This window comes from Mirounga angustirostris, unplaced genomic scaffold (assembly GCF_029215605.1).
Source record: "Mirounga angustirostris isolate CCGP_5_RB_7025 unplaced genomic scaffold, mMirAng1.0.hap1 SCAF_7, whole genome shotgun sequence".
NCBI lineage: Eukaryota > Metazoa > Chordata > Mammalia > Carnivora > Phocidae > Mirounga > Mirounga angustirostris.
In genome coordinates, this window is record NW_026991715.1 from 52269518 (window position 1) to 52290912 (window position 21395).

Genomic DNA, 21395 nt, shown 5'->3' on the forward strand with positions numbered 1-21395 from the left:
GAGTCTGGAGCCGCGTGAGTCCCCATGGTAGGGCAGATCAAGAATCTGGGGTCAGACTAGGAGCAGCAATTTCAAAAAATCCTCGGTCAGCTGTGTGGAACATAATGTCTCATTCATTGCACGTGGCATGAAGCCAAACTACCAGACCAAGTTTAGGGAGGTTAACTGTTGTTTGGGCTGTTTTTTGTCCTTTGGGTTTTGTACAAATTTGAAAACCACAAACAAGAAATCAGTATTTTTTTCTTTCATACCCTGTCTCTCTCTGTTCCCGGTTTCGGTAGATTCCACTCTGTCAATCGAATGGAAGAAGTATGCTGTTCCTATCTCGTATTTCCATAAGCACATCTTTTTTACTCGTAGTACAAAGTAGTAATTATTCCAGTAAAACAGTGATGAAATATTAATGAAGGTGAAATTAGGAGTTGGCACTGCTGATGGCAATACAAAGATTTTTTTTTTTTCTATCACCGAAGTGGTTTGTATCGTACTCCTCGTCCCGGGCCTCAGGGATAATTAAAATTCTTTGACTACACAAGTGTCTCATGAAGTGTGTTAATGAGATTGTTTTCTGATATGCAAAAATGTCCTGACATGGTTTTCAAATGCCTGCTGCACATCCCCAACCAATTATCCTACAAAATGCAACTATTTCTCTTTGTCTATCATTAGATCCTGAATAGACAGCATCCGACTCTACTGCCTAATTCTGGCTTCATTTTCATGTCTGATCCTATAGTAATGTTGTGAGGCATTTACTTAGCAACGGGGGTAAACGTTTGTTTTAAATGCGATTTCCCTTCTTCCGCCTCTTTGGAAACATGCTTCAATTAAGCAGTGCGCTGTCCGTCTCTTCTGAAGAGTGAGCATGTGTTTGCACACACGCACCTTGGCTTGCTTTCTCTTCCTCCCTGCGGTGATTCTGATGAGGTGAGGCTGTGTGCTGGCTAAATTCTGAAGTGTGGACTGACTGTGCTGCACTTCTCTTAATGCAGGGTGGAAAATACAATTTCTGCCTGCTCAAGCTTTGTACTGGTTTGCTAGGGATGCTGTAAGAAGGTGCCACAAGCTGGGAGGCTTCAGCAACAGAAGTTTGTCTCACAGTTCTGGAGGCTTCAAAGTCTGAGATCAGCCTGTTGGCAGGGCTGGTTCTCGCTGAGGGCTGGGAAGGAGACTGTTCCATTCCGCTCTCCCAGCTTCTGGTGCTTTGCGAGCACTCTGGCCTCCCTTGGCTTGCAGAAGCACTGCCTTCATCTTCACATGACATTCTCCCCGTGTGTGCGCCTGTGTCCAAACTTCCCCTTTTCATTGGGACATCAGTCATATTGGATTAGGAGCCACCCTCCTCCAGTATGATCTCATCTTAATTTAACTAATTATATCTGTCATGACCCTATTTCCAAATAAGGTGCTAGTCTCAGATACTGGGACAAGGATTTCCGCATATGCATTTGCGGGGAGAGCACCATTCAACCCATAACAAGCTTCAGGTAAATAACAGACCATTTAATTCCATGAATATATATTGAATTGTAAATTCAAAATAATAAAGCAGAGAAGTTGGTGTTTTAAGGTTAGCATGACAGTTGCTTTTCATCTCCTAGTAACTCCCCCAAAAGGACCTCTGGGTGGCTTCCTTCACCAAGCATTAGGAAGGAGAGTTACAACCAGCGGCAGAGGGGTTGCTGTCCACAGAAGTTTGGTGTAGCCTTTTCTAGTATAAGATACAAAAAAGACTTTATTACCATGTTCTCTTCATTCCAATCACTGCTTCCTTCCCTGCTTCTGTTCATTTGGGGAGACATATGAGGCTCTGTGCTTCATTAGAGGAGCACAGCCTTCACTGGGGTCAGACCCGGTTCCATCACAAGGGATCTGTTAAATTGAGCCGAGAGACCTTTCACGGTGTGTGGATTCATGTAGTACAGTAAGTTAAAGGTTTAAAACTCAGGGCTCATAAGCTATCTTCTCGACCCTGAAGAATACCATCAAGGAGACTGAGTTGGAATAGTTGTAGTAAATGTCGTAGTAAGTGTCCCATACTTTAATGGAAAAAAGAAAGGTTTTAATACTTGCTGCCTATTTTTTTCTGTTCATTGGACAAAAAAAGATGTATGCTCATAGGCCAGAATGTAATAAAATCAGGTTTCCTCATTTCCTTTAATATTAGATCATGATGAGAGACTATTCTGGGGGCACCTGGGTGGCTCAGTCATTAAGCGTCTGCCTTCGGCTCAGGTCATGATCCCAGGGTCCTGGGATCGAGTCCCACATCGGCATCCCTGCTCAGCCGAGAGTCTGCTTCTCTCCCTCCCTCTGGCCAACCCCCCTGCTCATGCTCCTTCTCTCTCTCTCTCTCAAATAAGTAAAACCTTTAAAAAAAAGAAAAGAGAAAATATTCTGCCACCCATTCACTTTACAGACAGTGGAGTTCTAGCAATCTCCTTTAGAGTCCACAGCAGCATGGGTAAGTGGTCCCTTCTGACCCTGATCCCAATACACCTACCTTGTGAATCATTTTTTTTAAGACGTACATGTTTATTTATTTTTATTTTTTTATATTGTATTTTATTTTTTAATTAAGTGTTTATTCTAATTCCAGTTAGCTAACATACAGTGTTGTATTAGTTTCAGGTATACAATATAGTGATTCAACAATTCCATACATCACTCAGTGCTCATAATGACAAGTGCCACCTTAATTCTCACCCCTATTTCACTCATCGCCCCCCGCCCACCTCCCCTCTCGTACCTGTAAGTTCTCTATAATTAAGAGTCTGTTTCTTGATTTGTTTGTCTCTCTCTGTCTTTTTTCTTTGCTCATTTATTTTTTCTTAAATTCTACATAGGAGTAAAATCATATGGTATTTGTCTTTCTCTCACGTATTTCTCTTAACATTATACTCTCTAGCTCCATCCACATTGTTGCATATGGTGAGATTTCATTCTTTTTTATTGCTGAATAATATCCCACCGTATATATGTACCACATCTTTCTTAACCCATTCATTAGTTGATGGACATTTGGGCTGTTTCCATAATTTGGTAGTTGTAGATAATGCTGCTGTAAACATCAGGATGCATGTATATCTTTGAATTAGTGTTTCTGTAATTTTTGGGTAAATACCCAGTAGTGCAATTGCTGGATCATAGGGTAGCTCTGTTTTTAACTCTTTGGAGGAACCTCCATACTGTTTTCCACAGTGGCTGCACCAGTTTGCATTCCCACCAACAGGGCACAAGTGTTGCTTTTTCCCTACAAGCTCACCAACACCTGTTGTTTCTTGTGTTGTTGATTTTAGCCATTCTGACAGGTGTGAGGTGATGTCTTGAGTTTTGATTTGCATTTCCCTGATGATCGGTGATGTTGAGCATCTTTTCATGTGTCTCTTGGCCATCTGTATGTCTTCTCTGGGGAAATATCTGTTCATGTCTTCTGCCCATTTTTAAATTGTATTATTCATTTTTTAGGTGTTGAGTTGTATCAGTTCTTTATGTATTTTGGATACTAACCCTTTATCAGATATGTCATTTGCATGTATCTTCTCCCATTCTGTAGGTTGCCATTTAGTTTTGTTGATTGTTTCCTTCGCTGTGCAGAAGCTTTTTATTTTGTTATGGTCCCAACAGTTTATTTTTGACTTTGTTTCCCTTGCCTCTGGAGACATGTATAGAAAAATGTTGCTATAGCCCCTCATGAATCATTTTCAACTATTTGTTAACTCTTTTAAAATGTCCTCTTCTGATAGCATGCCTTTTCAATATCGGCATAATAGTATGTTGATCACTTTTCCTTCATGGATTTTCCATATATGCTGAGAAATGATTCAATTCTATGCATCAGTGATCTTAGCCAAATGTGAAGCAAAATGTATGCTAGCAACTATAGAAGCATACCACACATTCTGTGGTATGGCATTACTAGTATATTATTATCAATGGTTTAGCTTCTAAACTATGGAAATGACTCTGTATTCCCTGGAATCACTAGAGGTTTATGGATCACACTTCAAGAAACAGTGCTACCTTGATGCGGAGCCAATAAAGCTGTTTTAAAAATTATGTTAAAAACATTTCAAGGAAAGATGAGTAGGGCAGATGAGGAAATGAAGGAATAGTGGGACGAGGGAAATAGAGAGCATGTTCTTTTATGCAAACTCATTCTTCCAGTCAAATACGCCAAGGCAGGAAGTGACATCAAGAGCAACCAAAATCCTAGGACCAGGTGGCCCTACTCTTCCCACCCTCATCCCGCAAAGGAATGGAAGTGATTGAGAATCAAGTGCTCTCAGGTTAGTAGCGCCAATCTTTCCTTGTTGGGGGTCCTCTCAGAGCACAGAGCATTCTTTGTTCTTTCTACTGTTGCTAGTTGCCCACATTGAAACTCTGGGGCAGTGGTTTGCATGTTTGGCAGTGTTAGAGCCTGAATGTCTGCCTCCTCCCAAAATGTATATGTTGAAACCCAATCCTCAGTATGATGGTGTTTGTAGGTGGAGCCTTTGAGAAGTGATTAGGTCATGATAGTGAAGTTCTCATGAAGGGGCATAGTGCCCTTATAAAAGAGGTTCCAGGGGGCCCCTGAGTGGCTCAGTCGTTAAGCGTCTGCCTTCGGCTCAGGTCATGATCTCAGGGTCCTGGGATCGAGCCCTGCATCGGGCTCCCTGCTCTGCGGGAAGCCTGCTTCTCCCTCTCCCACTCCCCCTGCTTGTGTTCCCTCTCTCGCTGTGTCTCTCTCTGTCAAATAAATAAAATCTTAAAAAAAAAAGAGGTTCCAGAAAGCTTCCTGCCTCCTTTTGCCATTAGAGGACAGGGAATGAAAATGGTGTGGAACCAGGAAATGGATTCTCACCAATATCAAATCTGCTGGAGCCTTGAGTTTAGACTTCCCAGCATCCAAAACTGTGAGAAATAAATTTTTGTTGTTGATAAACCATGCAGTCTATGGTATTTTGTTACGCCAGCCTGGGCTAAGACAAAGAGCGAGCAGTTTGAGTGGAGCAGGTTACTACCTTTATATACTACACAGATTTCTGCCTATGCTCATCTCCGTGTCTGGCCATCATCATCCCATTTCCTAGCATAGAGTATAATGCTCAGCACATTAATACAGTAATGACTCGACAGGCTATTTGTCTCTCAGAGTGCTTTCACACTCATTATTGTATGTGGATGTGGCTAAACTGCCCCGTCCAAGTGAAGAACATTTTCCCCCTCAGCTGGAAAGAGGTTTATTGAATGTAAAATTCAGTCATAAAACCTCCTCCCCTTTGAAGAGAAACATTTATGCACTTGATGGTCTCTGCAACAACAGGAAAAAAATGAGAGCTTTCTACCATCTTACCTGTTTCTGAAATTTAGTTTTTGCAAAAGAAAGGACATGGGCATTTGTAAGAAATGTATCGGGATGAAAAGGAAGTTTAGGTCATTAAGAAAGGAAGACACAGAACTCTCCAAACATGGGCGCAGCTCAGAAATCTTTGACTCAACCATGTATTCAGATTTGCTGACATGGCGGCTTGCTCCTCAACACCATGGAAACTTTGAAGCATCGTACTCTACTGAAAACACAAATTCCTCTAGTTCAGACATGTAGCTTCGGAGAGTCTTATGTCATTGCTGCTGTAAGCAGCTAAAATCTTTAATCATTATTGATGGTCTCTGCAAGCCTTGGCCTTTAAGAATGTGGAGTCATTCTTAAGGACACCGATATTTATGCTCCAAATACCCAATTTCTGGAAGTGCGTTAGCTTTCCTTTTTTGCTATAGGTGTTATAGTGATGGGTAGGAGCTGCCTCCTCCTTCCCTCCCTGCCTCCCTTCCTTCTTTCTCTTTTTTTTCCTTTCTTTCTCCCATCCTCACCCTCTCCTTCCTTTATTCTTTCCACAGTTATTCAGCACCTGCCATGCAGCAAGTTTAATGCTCTACTGCACAGATTATGAGATAAATACATCACTTTGCCTCCCTTAAAGATGCTTATAAACTAATGAAGAGACAGATATTTCACCGATGTGTTATCAACTCAAGATGAGTCTTTTCTTGCCGGTATCTTCCTTCATGTCTTATTAATACACTTCTGCTACTTTAAAGGAGGTTTGAACAACTGTGAAACTCCATCCCATCCCACATTCTCAGGGCAAAAAGCAAGGAGTTCCAATTAGTCTATGATATAGCTAGTGAACGTGAAATATAATTAATGTATTCCACATCTTAATTTGAGCCCCCGGATTGGGGTGTGGTTTCTCTATATTCATGAAAACTTGAGTTTCAGTGCTTCCTGTTCCATAAATAATGTGACTTCAATTACCTGAAGCCCTTCCCCAAGCACATAAAGTATAACATTGTTCAAACTACATGGTTGAGATACCAGGAATAGTAAGAAAAATGCACCCACATGTCAGGTAATCTGGAAAGCAGGGCATAATCCCAGGAGACCCAAGTGAGGTTCCACTTGTTGGTTGATCCTGGGTGGGAGTGTGTGTGTGAGATCAGGATTAGTGTGTTTTTGGTTAAGTACCTAAGAGCTTTAATTTTAAGATGCTAGAGGAACAGAATAAAGCCTGCAAGCCCATGAGGGCAGAGCTGGAAACCTTGAAGGTCTATGCCTCCGTAAAATACAGGACTGAAAAAGCTGTGACCAGTGACACAGGAAGGCAATAGGCAAGTTTATCTATTTCTACCTAAATTCCTGAAGAGTTATACTTTGGGTCTTCCATGCACAATGGTGGGGTTTAAATTTATACTACCTTGAAGTCTTCAAGTTTTAGGAGTCCCCAAACTGAGAAACTAACATCATTGTGCTCCTGTGCCAATGATAATTCTAGGGAGCTTATTACACTTGAAGACACCACCACCCCATGCCATATGTGTCCATGCTCCCATGGATGAAGTGCCTCTCACACTGAGCTTTCACAGGTAAATAATCAAGAATGGAGGAGGAACTAAAGACAAAACAGGTTACATTAGAAGACCAATCGTTTCATATGATAGCATATTTTAACAGAGAATATAAAATTATTGTTTCAAATAATTAAGTTAATAAAAAGAATCAACTATAAAAATACACAATAAACAACAAAAAAGATTAAAACAAATGAAATAGAACTTTTAAAGTTAAGCAATAAACAAACAGCTTGTGGACCATATTAGAAACTGCTGAAGTTATTAAACCAGAACAAAGATCTGAGGAAATAAAGTAAAATGTAAGTGAGAAAGGTAAAAAAAATTAAAAACACAAAAGAAAGATTCAGTGTCATGAGGGAGTTAATGAGAAGGTCTAATATATGTCTGTGGAAAGTTTAAGAAGAAAAAGAAAAAGAATGATGAAGAATCAAATAGTAACAAGATGATGGCTGAGAATTTTATAAATGATGAAAAACATGGATCTTTAGGTCCAACAATAAAATGTTTCAAGTAAGATAAATAAAAAAACTACTGACAATAGACTTGTCATGGCAACAGTAGAGGCCAGGCTACAGTTGAATAATATCTTCATGTTGCCAAGAAAAAAATAACTGTCAAGCAAGAATTATAAACTAAACAAACTATCAATCAAGGGTGGAAGTATAAGGACAATTTTAGAGACACAAGAAGACACAGAGGCACTACGGCCTACATATTCTCACTAAAGCAGTTATTCAAGGATTTACCTCAGAAAGAAGGAAATCGAACCCAGAAGGAAGAAGAGGGTTTCCAAAAGCAATAGTGGGCAAAACAATTGGCAAACATAGGGTAAACCTAAACACATGTTAACAGTACAAAAAATGAAAATAATTACGAAGAATGTGTTCATAAAAATCAAGTTGGACTAAAATTTTGAGAAAAATGACATTTAAGAAAGGAACTACTAATCATAGTTAAGTTTCTAAACTTCACCAGTTTCTAAACTGGTAACATTTGGAAATGTAAAATTTTTATTCACTTTGGACTTTGTTCAGACTGGCATGCATTTTTTAAATAAATGGGTAAACCATAAAACCATAAAGATTAAATGTATAATTTCCTAACTAATGAAAAGAAAGAAAGAATTATGGAAACTAATCATTCCAATGCTTGTCTTGAGAGGAGAAAAAAAAACAAAGAAAAATATGTGAGAGAGAAATCATAAAGTGATAAAAATGAAAACGGTCAGGAATAGACTAAATGAACTATCTCATCATTGAAAGACAAGGATTACCAGTTTGGATTAAGAAAACAGAATCTAGCTATTTGATCTTTACAAAAATTCCTCATTGTCTTATTCTGTGTACCTTAGTCTATTTGGGCTGCCATAACAAGATACCAGGCTGGGTGGCTTAAACATCAGAAATTTATTTTCTCATAGTTCTGGAGGCTAGAAGTCCAAGATTAAGAAGCTGTTAGGGTCGGGTTTTGGTGAGACCTCCTATCCTGGCTTGTAGATGTTTGCCTTCCTACTGTGTCCTCACATGGCTTTTCCTCAGAGCATGCACACACAGTTAGAGAGAGAGGAAGAGGAAGAGATAGAAACAGAGAGACAGAGCTCTTTGTTGTCTCTTCTTGTAAGAACACTAATCCTACCAGATCAGGGTCCCACTCCTGTGACTTCACTTAACCTTAGTTACTTCCATAGAGGACTTGTCTCCAAATATAGCTGTACTGGGGGTTAGGGCTTCAAGATATGAATTTAGGGGCATGGAGCATAAACATTCATTTTTATAACACTGGTCTTTCAGAAAGCAAAACACAAGGCAAAAACTCCAGTGCTAACCTTTTATTTGGTGAGTACCAACAAGGAGCAGGAGAATGAGAGGGGAAAAAAGGAAGTAAAATATTGATGAAAAACAACAAAGTTAGAGAACTCATGGTACCTGATTTCAAAATTTGCTACAATGTTACAGTAATAAAGGCAACGTGGTGTTGGTGAAAGAATGGAGAAACAGATGGGTAACACAGACTAAAGGCACACACAAATACAACCAACTGATCTTTGACCCAGGAGAAAAGGCAATCTAGTGGAGAAAGGATGGTCTTCTCAGCAATGATGCTGGATGTCAACAACTGGATGTCCATTTGCATGAGAAAGAACCTAGATACAGACTTTACACCTTCCCCAAAAGTTAATTCAAAATGGGTCATGGAGCTCAATATAACATGAAAAACTATAAAGACTGTAGAAGACAACATGAGAGAATAATCTGTGAACTTGGGTTTGGAGATGAGCTTTTAGGTACAATACTAGAAACATGACCCAGGAAAGAAAACAAAAATTGATTAAGTAGAACTTTACTGTAATTTAAAAGCTGCTATGTGAAAGACACTGTTGGAAGAATGCAAAGACAAATCATAGACTGGAAGTATTTGCAAGACACATATCTGATGAAGGATTTGTATTAGTCTGGGTTCTCCAGAAAAACAGAACCAATAGGATATACATATGTTTATATTTATAGATGCTATTAATATATATATAGGATATTTATTTTTATTCTATTATATATAATATTAAATCTTTTAATAATAATATATATTAGGAACAATGTAAAATAGAACCAATTATAAAATAGAACCAATAGGAGGTATATATGGAGATATAGGATGATAGGATGATAAAGCCTGAGAAGTTGAGAGAAGTCCCAGGATCTTCAGTCAGCAAGCTGGAGACCCAGGATCGCTGACGGTTTGCTTCCAGTCTGAGTCTGAAGGCCGGAGGAACAGTGATGTAAGTTCTAGTCCAAGTTTGAATCTGAAGGTAGAAGACTGATGTCCTACCTGGAAGACAGTCAGGTAGAGAATCTCCCTCTCCTGGTGGGATGGCCTTTTGTTTTAGACCAGCTTTCAGTTGAACGGATGGGGCCCACCCACATTAGGGTGAGCAATCTGCTTTACTAGATCTACCAGTTCAAATGTTAACCTCATCCAAAAACGCTCTCACAGATGCACTCAGATAAATGTTTGGCCAAATATCTTGACATCCCATAGCCCAATCAAAGTGACATAAAATTAACTATTAGAGACTTGTGTCCAAAACTGTATTACAAGGAATTCTTAAAGCTCAACAATAAGAAAATAGTCCAAATTAAAAATCTAAATCTCCAATTAAAGATCTGAACAGATACCTCATTAAAAGAGGTACACAGATATGCATATGTAAAGAGGCTTGTTATTACCTGTCAGTAAGGAATTGCAAATTAAAACGATAATAGATCTAAAGCACACCTATAAGAATAATTAAAATAATACTTAAAAAAAAAACACTGGCAATACTAATTGCTAGAGAGGATACAGAACAACAAGAACTCTCATTCATTGCTAGTAGAAATGCAAAATGGACAGCCACTTTGGAAGACAGGCTGGCAGATTCTTATGAAGCTAAAAATAGTTTTACCGTACATTCCAGCTCTTGTGCTCCTCGATGTTTATCCAACTGATTTGAAACTTAAGTCCACACAAAACCTTCACATAAAAGTTTATAGTAACTTTATTCATAACCTCCAAAACTAGAAGTAACAAAGATGTCCTTTAATTGGTGAATAGATAACTGTGGTATATCCATATAATGGGATATTATTCAGCAATAAAAAGAAATGAAGCCATGAAAAGACATGCAAAGAGGAGCCTTAAAAATATATTGCCAAGGGAAAGAAACCAGTGTGAAAAGGCTGCTACTATATAATTCCAATTATATCACATTCTGAAATAGGCAAAAGTAAAAAGTAAAATGATCAATGATGCTGATCCTGGAACAGAAAATGGTATTAGAAATCGGAATGAAATATGAACTTCAGTCAGTAATAGTGTCTTGGTATTGGTTCATTAATTGTAACAAATTTACCATGGTAATGTAAAGTATTAACAATAAAGGCAACTGGCATGGGGTATATGGGAACTTTCTGTACTATATAAATTTTCCATAAATCTAAATCGTTCTAACACAAAATGTTTATTTTTTTAAGAGTGTGGCAAAAAATAATAGAAAGGAAAGCAAAGCAGTGTGTTACTGCACTGGCCACCTCTTTATAGCAAAGTCAGGGAGATAGCAAATTAAGTTGCCTTGTTCACTTAGAACATGGGTTTCCTCTAGAATGGTGTAAGGGACAACTTGTACCTTTGAGTAGTTAATGGGAGAGAAAAATAGGGAGAATTTGTCAATTGCTAAGGAATATATAACTATTCCAAATCTATATGTACATAATAACACAGCCTTCAGATATGTAAAGGTAAAACTTACAGAATTATAAGAAAAAACTTGCAAATCTCCATTATATTTGGATTAAAATATATCTCACTGAAGAATTGATCTCACATTCAAATAAAATGCTGTATCTCAACCACAAGATAAATCTTTATCCAATAAAAACTTATAGATATCTGGACCATAATTAGAGAATAAATATTTTATGCTCACAACATTTATAAAATTTTCTTGTGTGCTAGGACATAAAACAATTGTCCACAACTATTGAAAAATTGGTATTATGTAGCATACCTATTCTAACCACAATACAATGGGTTTAGTTCAAGTTCCCCAGTAGCATACTTTAAGACCAGAATTGATTGGAGATGGTTTATTTTTCTTTAGGCCATGAACACTAGCAAGGGGGTGAGGAAGGACCAGATTGGACAGTTGGAGATTAATCCCATAGAGCAACTCTGGTGAATGATGTAAGCATGTCTCAAAATTATTCTGTCCAAAAGACGAGGGCACTGGGATGTTTAGGTACAAACTCTATCAGTCATTGGCCAGTGGTTGTTCCTGGTAATTTCCCAGCACTGCCAACCTGCCTGTATGTGGACAGAACAGCCTTCTGTGGTTTCAGAATAGCTCTCTGGCTCAAAGCAGCTAATGACAATCAAAAGTTACTTGGAGCACAATGAAATAATAGTGTCTAAGGAAGGGGCACCTGGGTGGCTTTGTTGGTTAAAAGCATCTGACTTCAGTTCAGGTCATGATCCTGGAGTCCTGGAATCAAGTCCTGCATCGGGCTCCCGGCTTAGTGGGGAGTCTGCTTCTCCCTCTCCCTCTGCACCCCTCCCCCCCGCCCCATTCATGCTCTCTCTCACTATCTCTCTCTCTCTCAAATAAATAAAATCTTAAAAAAAATTTTTTTTTGTTTAAAAACAATCTGCATCCCCAGCATACCCCTAACTGATGGCAGCTGAAGTGAGTGTCAGTACTGATTATATTATCCAACGAAAAAGGTAAGATGGCACAAATTTCAATGATGGAAATAAAAGAAGGGGCAGGAATTCAAATATAAGAGAAACTAAAAAATTCATAGGTAGACACCCTTAATTCTGGATATAATGGAGCAATGAGCATCACACTCACCTTCCCACTGTAAATAGCTATCAAACAAAGTATATAAAGAAGCTCTTCTGTTGGGCAACAGGCAACACAGGGCTCTGATCCTCAGGTGAAGGGAAGAACATGAGGGGACAAGGTGAGCTTCACATTTGCCCAGTTCTCTGCCTGGGGACCCTTTCCAAACTGTGGTATCCGGGAGCAGAGACCTAACAGAGAGCAATGGTAGGTAGGCCTGCAAGGAGAATTCAGATGTTGGAATTTGGGCATATAGAGACAGTTGGGATTTGTGTAAACATGGTCCCAGGAGGAGAGAGTTGTGCAGAGAAAGAACCCCAGAATTCTTCAGAAGTGTTAGCTGGACTGTTCAGCAGTCATTCAGCTGTGCATGCACAAAGCAAGACTCTTGGATGACAGTCAACAAAACAGGGGCTCCAAGAATGACATGGTACTGGGAAACAATGGAGTTTTGGCAAGGAGATGTGGAGAGACCTCAGGAACAACTCAGCCACTCAAATGAAAGAAACCCCAGAAATACCATGTCTGAGGAACAGAGCTACTCTGCCTCTATAGTGAGGGTTATTCTAGACTCATCCAGATATGTCTAAAATCAAGCTTCTACAGGATAAAGCTGATCTACCATAGTATTCCACCCTCCTTAAATGAAGACAATATAAGCCAAACTCTCAACAATGTAGTATCCATAAAGTTGTGCATACAATAAAAACTACTAGATATATAAAGAAGCAGGAAAGCATGACCCAAAATAGGAGAGGAAACAGCCAATAAAAAGAGAGATGAGACAGATGTTGGAATTAGCATGGAAAGATGTTGAAACAGTGAAAAACAAAAGTATATTCAAGGGCTTAAAGGAAAAGCTGGCCAGAATGAGAACATGAGTGAGCAAACTCAGCAGAAAAACAGAAACTACATAAAAAGAGCCACACACTAGCTCTAAAACTAAAATAATACAATATCAAAAAATTTTAAAAATCTCTACATGGGCTTAAAAGTAGATTGGGTTTTTAGAGTACAGATCCTGTACCTCTTTGGTTAGATTTATTCCTAGGTATCTTATGGTTTTGGGTGCAATTGTAAGTGGATCAATTCCTTAATTTCTCTTTCTTCTTTCTCATTGTTAGTGTATAGAAATGCAACTGATTTCTGTGAGTTGATTTTATATCCTGCTACACTGCTGAATTCCTGTATGAGTTCTAGCAATTTTGGGGTGGAGTCCTTTGGGTTTTCCTCATAAAGTATTGTGTCATCTGCGAAGAGTGAGAGTTTGACTTCTTTGCCAATTCGGAGGCCTTTTATTTCTTTTTGTTGTCTGATTGCTGAGGCTAGCACTTCCAGTACTATGTTGTACAACAGTGGTGAGAGTGGACATCCCTGTCATGTTTCTGACCTTACGGGAGAAACTCTCAGTTTTTCCTCATTGAGAATGATATTCACTGTGGGTTTTTCGTATATGGCTTTTATGATATTATGGTATGTTCCCTCTGTCCCTACATTGTGGAGAGTTTTAATCAAGAAAGGATGCATATTTTGTCAAATGATTTTTTGGCATCAATTGAGATCCTGTGGTTCTTGTCCTTTCTTTTGTTAATGTGATGTCTCATGTTGATTGATTTGCAGATATTGAACCAACCTTGCAGCCCAGGAATAAATCCCACCAGGTCGTGGTGAATAATCCTTTTAATGTACTGTTGGATCCTATTGGCTAGTATCTTGGTGAGAATTTTTGCATCCATGTTCATCAGGGGTATTAGTCTGTAATTCTCCTTTTTGGTGGGGTCTTTGTTTGGTTTTGGGATCAAGGGAATGCAAGCTGGTACAACCACTCTGGAAAACAGTATGGAGGTTCCTCAAGAAGCTAAAAATAGAGCTACCCTATGACCCAACAATTGCACTACTGGGTATTTACCCCAAAGATACAAATGTAGTGATCTGAAGGGGCACCTGCACCCCAATATTTATAGCAGCAATGTCCATAATAGCCAAACTATGGAAAGAGCCCAGATGTCCATTGACAGGTGGATAAAGATGTAGAATATATAACATCTTCTTTATCCATTCATCTGTATATACATATATATATTCATATTCATTCATATATATATATATTCATTCATGTACACAATGGAATATTACTCAGGAGGGCATATGATGTGATGAGCACTGGGTGTTATATGCAACTGATGAATTACTGAACTCTACATCTGAAACTAATGATGTTCTATATGTTAGCTAATTTAATTTAAATTTTAAAAAGTAGGTTGGGAACTGTAGAAGAAAATATTAGTGAGTCTGATAATAGGTCAATAGAAACTATCCAAATTTAAGTACATAGAGAAAAAAAAGTGAAAGTAACAAATAGAGTCTTAGTGACCTGTGGTACAGGAAGCATATATATGTATCATTGGAAACCCAGAAGGAAAGGAGAGAGAGACTGGGGCAGAAAAAAACATTTGAAGAAATAATGACTAAAAATTTTCAAATTTGATGGTAATCATAACCTGTATTTTTAAAAGGTTTTAAAAACCCAGGGTATCTGGGTGACTCAGTCGATTAAGAATCTTCCATCGGCTCAGGTCATGATTCCAGGGTTCTGGGATCAAGCCCCACATGGGGCTCCCTGCTTAGCGGGGAGCCTGCTTTTCCCTCTCCTTTTCCCCTCCCCCCACTCTCTCTTTCAAAAAAATAAAATTGAAAAAAAAAACAACTCTTAAAAAAAAAAGGTTCGGGGCGCCTGGGTGGCTCAGTCATTAAGCATCTAGCTTTGGCTCAGGTCATGATCCCAGGGTTCTGGGATTGAGCCCCGCATGTTGCTCTCTGCTCAGCGGACAGCCTGCTTCTCCCTCTCCACGCCCCCTGCTTGTGTTCCCTTTCTCGCTGTGTCTCTCTCTGTCAAATAAATAAATAAAATCTTTAAAAAAAAAAAAAAGGTTCAAAAACTGCTAGCAGAATAAACACAGAGACAGCCATACCCAGGCACGTCATAATCAAATGGCTGAAGATAGATAGAAAAATCTGAAAGGCAGCCAGAGAAAAACATTAAGGGGAAAATGCCCTTTAAAATCCCGCTAGTATCTTATTAGAAACCATGTAGCCAGAAGGTGACAGAAGAACACTTCGAAGTGCTAAAAGGGAAAAAAACAAACAAAGCAAATCCCCTGTCAACCTAGAATTCTATATCTAGTGGAAATATCTTTCAAAAATAAAAACAAAGACATTTTCTTATAAGCAACAGCTGAGAGAACAACACAGCTTCACCACCTGAAACATTAAAGAAAGCTTAAAGCTGGTGAGAAATGATGCCAGCTAGAAAGTCGACCTTCATCTAGGAATGAACACAGTGTACATTCTAAAAAGACAAATGTGTATGCTTGAGCTAGGCAATAAGCAGAGATGACATTTTAGTTACCTGGGGAAAGGATGAAATCTGCTGTTGGTGTGGTGTTATGTATATTGCAGAAATACTTCCTGTCATATACAAACAACTCCAGATGAACTGAAGACTCAAATTTGAAGAGCAAAACTTTAAAAGTTTTGGAAGAAAAAGTAATGTCATTGGAATAAGGAGTTATTTTCTATTTATTTATTTATTTGACAGAGAGAGACACAGCGAGAGAGGGAACACAGCAGGAGGAATGGGAGAGAGAGAAGCAGGCTTCCCGCCAAGCAGGGAGCCCAGTGTGGGGCTCGATCCCAGGACCGTGGGATCATGACCTGAGCCGAAGGCAGACACTTAAGGACTGAGCCACCCAGGCGCCCCAGGAGTTATTTTTTAATTAAGATAGAGAAAAACAGAAGACATGAACAGACATTTTCCCAAAGAAGACATCCAAATGGCCAACAGACACATGAAAAAGTGCTCAATATAGCTCAGCATCAGGGAAATCCAAATCAAAACCTAAATGAGATACCACCTCACACCAGTCAGAATAACTAAAATTAACAAGTCAGGAAATGACAGATGTTGGCGGGGATGCGGAGAAAGGGGAGCCCTCCTACACCCTCGTTGGTGCGAATGCAAGCTGGTGCAGCCACTCTGGAAAACTGTATGGAGGTTCCTCAAAAAGTTGAAAATAGAGCTACCATATGATCCAGCAATTGCACTACTGGGTATTTACCCCAAAGATACAAAAGTAGGGATCCGAAAGGGTACGTGCACCCCGATGTTTATAGCAGCAATGTCCACAATAGCCAAACTGTGGAAAGAGCCAAGATGTCCATCGACAGATGAATGGATAAAGAAGAGGTGGTATATATATACAATGGAATATTATGCAGCCATCAAAAGGAATGAGATCTTGCCATTTGCAACGACGTGGATGGTACTGGAGGGTATTATGTTGAGTGAAATAAGTCAAACAGAGAAAGACATGTATCATATGATCTCACTGATATGAGGAATTCTTAATCGCAGGAAACAAACTGAGGGTTGCTGGAGTTGGGGGTGGGGTGGGAGGGATGGGGTGACTGAGTGATAGACACTGGGGAGGGTATGTGCTCTGGTAAGCGCTGTGAATTGTGCAAGACTGTTGAATCTCAGATCTGTACCTCTGAAACAAATAATGCAATATATGTTAAGAAAAAAAAAAAGAAGAAGAAGAAGGTAGCGGGAGGGGAAGAATGAAGCGGGGGAAATCGGAGGGGTAGACGAACCGTGAGAGACAATGGACTCTGAAAAACAAACTGAGGGTTCTAGAGGGGAGGGGGGTGGGAGGATGGGTTAGCCTGGTGGTGGGTATTGAGGAGGGCACATTCTGCATGGAGCACTGGGTGTTATGCACAAACAATGAATCATGGAACACTTCATCTAAAACTAATGATGTAATGTATGGGGATTAACATAAGAATAAAAAAAAAGAGAAAAACACAAACAATAATATAAACAGTAACAAATGTGACTACATTGTCCTCAATAATAAATAAAAACTTATTTTAATGATAATAAAATCTTTTCATGACAAAAAACTTCTCACATTGGGGGAAGATACCTACAACTCATGTATCAAAGAGTAAAGTTCTAGAATACATTTTTTTAAAAAGATTTATTTATTTATTTTAAAGAGAGACAGACAGCCCTAGAGTGGGGGGAGAGGCAAAAGGAGAGGGAGGGAGAGAATCCCCAAGCAGACTCCCCACTGAGCACAGAGCCAGACGCAGGGCTCAATCTCACGACCCCGAGATCATGACCCAAGCCAAAACCAAGAGTCACATGCTCAATATTTTTAAATCGCCTAAAGATCAGTAAGAAAAATGCAATCAACCAAAAAGAAAAAAATGGTCAGTTTTATCATGGCAAATTCACAGAGAAAAAAATAATGGCCAGCAAAGATACGGAAAATGTGTTCAACCTCACCAGTAGTCAGGAAAATAGAAACTAAAACAACATCAAGGTACCATTTCAGACTCTCCCAAAATATAAAATAATCACTACCCTGATAGTATCAAGTACTGGCAAGAAGGTGGGAGAACAAGGACTCCTCCATAGTGCTTCTGGGAGTCCAATTATGACAACCATCTGGAGAGTAGTTTGAGTCAGGTCAAAGATGTGTCTGACCCAGTGCCCTGTCTTTTCCTTTCTAGATGTCTGCTATAGGAGTGCTCTTAAAAATGAGAACAAAGATATATGTACAGTGATGTTTACTGCAGCACTGTTTTTAATAGCAAATGTGTGGAGTCCATCTACCTGCCCTTCAATAAAGGAATGGATTATAAGTGGCTTATTTGCACACTGAAGTTATATATAGGAATCTAAATGAATAAATTTGATCTATACATTTCAACATGGATAAGTCTCAAAAACAATATGGAGTGATAAATGGAAATTGCAAAATATACATAGTAGAATTCTATATGATTTTAAAACCCAAAATCTTAGACCAGATTCTTTGTGAAATTTGTGAAAGTACAAATCCATGGGTAAGAATGGTGCACCAACTTCAGTATGGTGTTTTCTCTAAGGATGGGAGGAACACAGAGGGGATAGAGCTCTGGCTATATCTAAAACATTTTATTTCTTATAAACATGGAAAGAGAAATACATAATAATTTTTAAGTGATAGAATCCTTTTAATCGTGGGTTCATAGGTGTTGGTTATATTATTTTATACACAATTTCTTTCATTTGTTTTATTTCAAATATATGTAATTTTTTAAAAATTTAAGTATAACACACTTACTAAAACTACAATAATTCTAACCTCATAGCTTGATGAATTATCACAAAGGAAACACACTTGCGAGTCTGAAGAATGCTCAGCTCAGGTTCTTTTCAGAATATACAGATGCTTTCAGAAACCAAAATGCTTTACCTCTCAGCTTTCTTCATCTCTTAAAACACAGCCCCAGCATTTTCACTGGTTGTTTTCTCTATGATGTCTTCAAATATTTAAAAAATTTTGTCCAACTTTTCTAGTTCTTCCTTCAAATTACCAAGCGTACCCCACCCCTGTCAAGCCCATTCCCCCATCCCTGAATAAAATAAAACTTCTTTCACACACATATGCTCAGATAGCAAATCCAACAACTGAAGACTCTAAAGGGCAATTTAGACTCCAAATTTAATAGAACTTGAATATTATTATAATTGTGATAGCAAGGAAAAATGAAATAAAATTTTAGCTTAATGTCCCAGGTACCATCCATCAGGGAGCAACTGACAGGCATGAGCAAATAATACCATAAGTAGAAAGTGCTTTCTGGTGATGATTGATAAATAGATGGGAAGCACCCTCAACTCTTAATGAAGGTATATAAAGTAATGCCTGGAAGTACATTTTGTCCCTAAAATAGTAAGAGTCCTGAAAGCCGGTGAAATGCTGAAGGACCATAAGTGAATTGGTCATGAAAAATGAGAGACCCATGAAGTTCTACCAGGCAAACATTGCTTCCAGTTCAAAAACCTCACTTTCAGCTTGGATTAGCTGGCTGTGGTCAGGTGACTGAGCTCCAGCTACATGACAGTGAACCAAAATGATATGTAAAGATTTTGAAACCTGCCCTTAAACAAAAGAACAGGACCTTTCTTGGATGAAGGCAGGAAGTGGAGTAGCTTTTCTTAGGACACAATGGAAGCTGGAGGTTGAGATTGGCAGAGCAAAAAATTGGGAGTACGGTCCGGACACCACCACTGCTATAGAGACTGTTATATGAAAGGGAAATTCACTCTGTCCTGTGTAAGCCATTGGTATTTTTGGATCCTGTTACAGAAGCTAAGCTGGTTAGCTAACTCATACACCATCCAAACTGCCCACACTTCTCTGCTATGACATCACATCTGCTGGTGAAAGAAATATATGAAGGTGAGTATCAACAAAAACAGAGATAAGGAACAAGACACCGTTCCAAAATATCTTTTAGAGTCAGTACCCATTAGACCTTTTTTTTTTTAAAGAAGGTGGGGGAAGGGCAGAGGGAGAGAGAATCTTAAGCAAGATCCATGCCCAGCTGGAGCCAGGCGCAGGGCTCCTCACAGCCCTAATTAAGATCACGACCTGAGCTGAAATCAAGAGTTGGATGCTTAACCAACTGAGCCACCAAGGTGCCCCTAGACCTATTTCTTATTTATTGTCATTTCACACTGATGCTCTCAGCATCTTGACCCTGTAGCCTGTCCCTGTTCAGTGATTATTTTCGTTGCTAGTATAATTACTTCTGTCTTAATGATTAAGGACATTGGAAACCTTTTAAGTGTTTTTCTTTTTTCCAGTCTACCTTACTTTTTTTTTTTCTCAGTCTATGGTAAAATGAAGGAACTAGAATCTCTTTTTTTCCCCAAGAAACTGGATGTTATGACTTTGTTTTAAATCAGTATAATGGTAATTTTTCTCTTTCTTCCCTTCAGATGTATTTTTTACTATTAATCAGAAAAATCATTACAGTGATTTCTTTCCCTTGGCGGGAGGGGGGGGGGTGGGGGGGAAACGAGGAGTCCTTTCTGCAGCATGTTATCTGTAATTTTCTGTGTGATCCTGAGTCTGAATAAGGGTTTCTTTAACTACAGTGTGCAAAGCCTCTAGTCTGTCATTGGCTCCTGTCTCTCATTTTTCACTTTATCCAGATTGACCAAAAGATAATGATGTTTTGTTTTTGTTTTTGTTTTGTTTTGTTTTGTTTCTAGTGGCCCTGGGTTATTTCTATTAGTTGGCTGATGAGTGGAGGGTATTAAAAATACTCTCCAATTAAAATCTGGCTGAAGTCTCCAATAGGCAAAAGAATCAAAAGGTCAGCTCCAATGTGAAGAGCATATTGTCATGAACGGTGCTTTCTTTCTAGTCTCATGCACTCTCCTCCAGTGTGTAGTGATCCAGAAATTGTACAAATCTCAGGAGAATTAAAATACTTGTAAAATTCATCTCGCTTGAGGTAACACATTTACCAAATGTATGAAGTTTTCCAGCCTAGAACATTCTTACAAAATGATCCTTCCCTGTAAACTATTTTTAAGCCAAGAACTATATTATTCTTGTAAAAAATTTTAAAAGAAACTCTCAGAAAATTGTGAAAATACTCATACTTTAAAAGCTACTGCCTTTAAAATGTCCATGAGTCCTTTTTTAATCTTTGCCGAAGGACATCTAAACATCCTCAGTTAGAATACTGCTCCGCGACTCAAATTGCTTTATAATTGCAGAGAAACCACTTAACAAACGTACATGTGTTTGCTTTTCCAAGGAAGAACATGAGCGTTCGAGAATATAAAATGCTGAGGTGAGGGAATTGTGGTGAAGGGAAGTGCGCTCGGGCTTCGTGCCTTACTAAGTCTCATCGTTTCATTCCTGGCCAGCATCACTGGACCTCAGAGTAAAGAATCGAGGCCTTGTTCTGTCATGAGTACAGGCTTCACTCTTTAAGGATGCTCTCTTGTATTTTTCTCACATTATCTTTTGCTTCTTCTCATTCAAAGATGCTACAGCTTACTGGCGTTTAGTATGAGATCCCAAGAGTGCTTCCTCTTTCCAGGATGAAAGACTGGTCATGTGAGAAAAATCACCTCCTCAGGTTGGAGCTGTGCTGCCGGTGCCTTTAGAACGTTCATGTCTTTGTTGCTGAAATGGAGACAAATGCTGTGGCAAAAAAATACCCTCTTTCCTTCCCTTGCTGGCAAAAATTTACAAGGGCAGCT

The 21395-nt window shown here is 38.9% G+C and overlaps 1 long non-coding RNA gene across 1 annotated transcript in view; it reads left to right on the forward strand.

Annotated features, from left to right (window-relative positions):
• The window catches only part of LOC135365391 (uncharacterized), a 384630-nt gene extending 370475 nt beyond the window's left edge, over positions 1–14155 (forward strand). Inside the window, exon 6 of the long non-coding RNA XR_010413087.1 lies at positions 13895–14155. This is a non-coding gene — a long non-coding RNA (uncharacterized LOC135365391). The remainder of the gene's footprint in view (positions 1–13894) is intronic.
• Positions 14156–21395: the final 7240 nt, after the last annotated feature.